This window comes from Adiantum capillus-veneris, chromosome 4, assembly GCF_014529385.1.
Source record: "Adiantum capillus-veneris isolate H3 chromosome 4, ASM1452938v2, whole genome shotgun sequence".
Taxonomy (NCBI): Eukaryota; Viridiplantae; Streptophyta; class Polypodiopsida; order Polypodiales; family Pteridaceae; genus Adiantum; species Adiantum capillus-veneris.
The window spans coordinates 114,364,627-114,370,301 of NC_140934.1; positions in this window are offsets into that span (position 1 = coordinate 114,364,627).

A 5,675-nucleotide genomic window follows, 5' to 3' on the forward strand; every position below is an offset into this window, starting at 1 on the left:
TGGTCTCTTTTACTTTGCGTTCTTGGGCTCCTGTGAAAATCCATGGTGCTTTAGGGAGTTTTATCAATCCATCAGACGCTGTTTGCGGCCAATATTGCTCCATACGATCCACATTTCTAAGGTCAACTCTGGCTCCCAAAGTATCTTTCTTGCCGGTCAGATGGTCCCATAGTAGATTACCCACATTCTTGAATATGTGCATTGGATCGAGCAAGTGATTGATCATGAGTCGGGGCCAGTATGGTAACTCGTACCATAGAGATAGTCTCTTCATCCCTGGAGGCAATCCGTCATCGCACATCTCCTTCTGCTCTAACCATGCTTGTGCAGACATCCTTGGTGGCTCTCTTCCCAAAAAGCCGTCGCGTAACACATGATTCTCTGGAAGATACGCTTGATGACCTTCGTAGATTTGCTTCTCCAGTGAGGGTGCCCTACGTGCATTCAGTCTAGGTCCACATGTGACACATGCTCTGTATCCGCTTGTTTGAAGCCCTGCATGTATACACATGATAATAGATCAACTATGGGAATAAACAAGATTTACAGTGTCTGAGTGAGGAGTGTCAATAGATCACCTGAGCATTCTGTTAGCCCGGGATAGTCATGCATGGTCCACATTAGAATGCCTCTGATCAAAGCATTCCGTCGTTCTGTGTGTCGGCTCATATCCACCACCTCTATGCCAATCCACAATTGTTGTAGCTCTTCCAATAGTCATGATCGTCTCGATCATTTCATCAATCTCGGGCTCAAACATTGCCTCGTTGGGAATGTGCTCTGCATGATCATCCCTCGAGCTATCAGAGGCTACATCTTGTGGCCTCACATATGCTGCTTGACCAAAGCGCCTGCGAACACGTCTATTGGGTTACAAGATTGCTGCTTGTTGGCCAGCGTCAGAGTCCGACGAGTTATAATTGGCAACAACTCGATCTATAATAGATGGATCGAACTCGCCAAATTCGCGAACGTGCTGCAAAGAAACACGTCTTGTCCGTCGCACAGCATGCTTGCATTGATTACAAGGACATAAGACCCTCGTTGAGAGATAGGTGTTTCGGTTGGACGGTCCCACATCCTCGTCACTACTCATAATGAGGATAAAAATCTTCTAACCTGGACAACAAATTTAATATTCTATTCACATTCTTCGTCTTATCTCTCTCTCTCTCTTTACCTCACATTCTCTAGTCATGTCCAATCCCTGTACACCTCGGTCTAGAGGTGCACGGAGATCGGAACCACCGGGTTATAATCTCGTCTTTATTGGTCAATACCTATATTTGTGGGTACAAGAAATCTACACACCGACGTCTACATGATACTACATGTAGTGGACAAAACCCCTTTGCCTCTTCTCTAGCTGTAGCACTTCACAGCATCTTAACATCTTTTCACAGTAGATCTTTTCACTGTTCGTCTAACTCTAAACCCTAAACTGTAAGTAATTCTTGCGTGGACTCGATCTAACGTAAATAAGCGTAAATCTAAATAAACGTAAATCTAACTAAAAATAAACCTAAATCTAATTTAACGTAAGTCTACATCTAACCTAATCTTTAATGTCTTTTGGGATAGTTTCCTACGACGTTAAAACTCTCTTCTTCTTGTGTGTGTGTGTGTGTGTGTGTGTGTGGGTAAACCTAAATAAACCTAAGTCTAATCTAATATAACATAAATCTAAATCTAATGTAAATTATGTTATATTAAAAACAAAGAACTAAACTAACAGGGATTATAAGAACCTTAAAACTAATTTAACACATAATTTTTCACATAACTCGGCATGAGTTGGCATTCTCATCACTGAAGATGTGAGAGTTAACTTCCGGCGGTGACGCTGCCTCATCTCCATCCACATCTGACGACAGCAATTGGCCCTTTAGACCGTTCTTGCTCTTGTTACTAACTTTGAAGTTGCTGTTGAATGACTAGAGGTTGTCTAGATGGTCATTGTGTCGGGGATGTAGTGACTCTTGCTGCCCTGAAGATCCACCTTCTTCCCTATCTTCTGAAGACATTTCACCAGTACTTTTGGATCGACGGAGCCCACCATGAGTGAAGGCAGCAATACCCTATATTCCATTGAGGGCTTTCTTCACCCGCTTCATGCAGGCATCGCAGTCTATGGAGACCTAAATCTAATCTAATATAACGTAAATCTAAATCTAGCGTAAATAAACGTAAATCTAGTTAAAAATAAACCTAAATCTAATCTAATTTAACTTAAATAAACCTAAATCTAATTTAACGTAAGTCTACATCTAACCTAATCTTTAACGTCTTTTAGGATAGTTTCCTACGACGTTATAACTCTCTTCTTCTTGTGTGTGCGCGCGTGTGTGGTATAACCTTTCTATCACCCATGCCAAGTATGATAGATTGATTATGCCATTTCCCTCTTGAATAATAGGTCTTGAGTTCAACTCCTCGTCGGCTAGATCTTTAGGTCTTTTAGTTTTAATTAGTTTTCTATGACGTCAAATTAGTTTCTCTCTCTTTCTCTCTCAATGTGTGTGCGTTTTTTTAGATCGTATGCATGTTTTCTCTCTCTTTTCCTCTCTCAATGTGTGCGTTTTTTGTTTATGCATGTTCTCTCTCTCTTTTCCTCTCTCAATGCGTGCGTTTTTTGTTTATGCATGCTCTCTCTCTCTTTTCCTCTCTCAATGTGTGTGTGCATTCTTTGTTTATGTATGTGTGTGTGCGTTTTTGTTTATGTTTGTACTCTCTCTCTCTCTCTCTCTCTCTCTCTCTCTCTCTCTCAAAAACACTATGTGTGTGTGTGTATGTGTGTGTGTGAGAGAGAGAGAGAGAGGGAGAGAGAAAGAGGGGAAGGGACCATGAGAATGAGGAGAGGGAAGGAGCATACCTGGCTCTCCTTCCTCTCCTCGTGTGTGTGTGTGTGTGTGTGTGTGTGTGTGTGTGTGTGTGTGTGGAGAAGAAAAAGAGAGAGAGAGAGAGAGAGAGAGAGAGAGAGAGAGAGAGAGAGAGAGAGGAAGAGCGTTACCTGCTCCTTGCTTGAGGGCGCCGAAAAACTCAGATCTCAGATCTGAGTTTTTGGGCGCGCTCGGTTATTTTTTTAGCCCAGCCGGCGTCGCTATGAGCGTCGCAAATTTCTTTGTAAATTTGCGACGCTTATAGCGACACTCATAGCGACACCGAGAATTTTTTTTTGAGCGTCGCTGTGTGAGCGTCGCTAATATGAATAGCCTCTTGTAGTGCGAGCAGAGCCAAACATGATTGATATAAAAACAAATCATAACAAGCTTTTTCATAGCAAAAAACATACAATAGTTTAGCTATCTATAATTATTCATAAACATATCTGCCCCCCGCCCCCAACCCGCAACTTATTTAAAATTTGGAATCCGACTCTTCTCTAAGGTATACCTACGTCATCATTTTAGGTTGGCCACCATGGCTGTCGATTCATTAGTCTCGAACTTCCCCACTACTGCTACCATACGGAGATGTCACATCTTTCTCTCAATATTCCCATTGCTTTCTTTAAGTTTTCAAGCCTTCCTCCCCTTTTGCCCTTATGTGCATGCCACAACCCCTCCTCACTTCTATAGCTCCATTGCTCTTGAGTCACTTTTTGCACCCCTGCTCAAATCAAGTAGACTCATAGCCTCTTAGTGCTTTCCTCACGAGAGGATCTGCACCAACACCACCCATGAGACACCTACATTGTATCTTTACTTTTCGCTGGTGGTGCTCTCTTTTGCAATGTGTCCCAAACACCCCTAGTTGCACCCACCTTGTCACATGCATGGTATTTACAACCGTCATAGATTTTGTTTATAGGTGCACATGTCGCATTGCAAGGGCGATGATTTCTTGCCTAGCTGCTACAAACGACAATTACCAAGACTCACCACCTTATGATACTCTTTGTAGAGAGACACAATTGTGAAGATTATAAGGGGAGTCAGTAGCTTATGAGGCATCTGTATTGTTTCGAGCACTACCCTAGTCCTTTTCAAAAGGTGGTAGGTCAAGCAGCTATTATGAGAGGAAATCAAAGGTTGTCAGACAGGCATCATGCTTGCAAAGTTGGTCACAACTTGAGCTTCAGAGCTGGAGCATCCTCCCTCAATTCACATATGATGTATACATATATCAACTTTTTTGATGCCTTTGGTAGGATAAGCCAAGGGATTAATTCTTTTGAAGCCTTATGATATTGCAAGTAGTCTTGGGACGTCATTTGAAGCCTTTTGGTATTGTAGTCTACCTTGGGACTTTGCGTGTTGTCAATCAAGTGCTTATGCAGGTGCAAATTTGAATGCAGACAGATTAGCTACTCTTGCTTGATTTTAATGTGATGAAGGAGATATCTTTTTGTGTGTTGGCTGAGTTGCACAGTGCCTTTGAAATAGTCCAGGCAAAGACCCTTGTCAATAATTCAAGTAGAGTGTGTGGGCTGAGTTGCACAAAGTCGTTGGAAAGCCCATAGAAAAAAGACCCTTGCAGACAATTTGAAAGGGGTGTGGGTTCTAGTTGATTCTTCCAGGGTGGTCTCAAGCATAGGGCTAGCAAAAGAAGATTCAATTAGAGGAGAAAAATTCTATAGGTGGACGTGGACTATTTCAAGAGGTGTTTTTGAATACGAAGACGATCGGGAGTTCTCTAGGACCTTGACCAACTTGGCATGAAACCTATCCCATACAAACTTTATCCCATTATTTTTTCTTTTTATCTCCACTTTCTTTCCCACTCAATATAGAAAATCTATCCTGTATGATAGATGAGTATGCTACTGACCCTGACTTTAGAGACATAATGTCAGCCCTTGCTTTGGGGACAAAAGAGGAACCATTCACCTTGCAGGATCGTTATCTTGTCCACAACAATAGGCTATCTGTTACCCATTCCCTTCGTGAGAAAGTATTGTATGAATACCATGCTCCTCCCTATGTGGGGCATACAGGTATTCAAGCTAATCTTCGAGGAGTAGAGACGGATTTCTATTGGCCTACCATGAAAGTGGACATACAAGAGTATGTTTCAACGTGCGTAATATGCCAAAAGACTAAGTATGATAGAGGGAAGCAACCTGGATTACTCAGTCACTGCCTATCCCAAATTCACCATGGGAGAGTATATCCACGGATTTCATCTTTGGATTACCGAAGTCTATCCATGGGAATACGGGAATATGGACAATAGTTGACAGGTTTAGCAAGCAAGCACACTTTATTCTTGTCAAAAAAGACTATCAAGGCACACCTAATGGAAACTCTCTTCATATCTCAGATTTTCAAACACCATGGATTACCAACTTTCATCGTGTCGCATAAAGATCCTAGAATGACCAGTAACTTTTGGAAAGGTCTCTTTGAAAATCTAGGAACAAGATTGAATTTCTCTTTGGTCTATCATCCACAAACGGATGGCCAAAGTGAGATAGACAATCTTACGATACTCGATCTACTCAAGACTTATGTTACAGAAGTAGATCAATGCTCACAATGGCCGGAAAAGTACTTACCTTTTGTAGAGTATGCCTACAATAATACTATACATACTTCTACGAGAAAAACACCTTTTAAGATCATTGAGGGAAGACCTAAAAGTCCCTTGCTACTCAAAGTACATGGGAGATCTTTGGTGCCGATGAGTATAGCTGTGACCTACAAGAATCTTTTCAAAATATTATGGAGGCTATA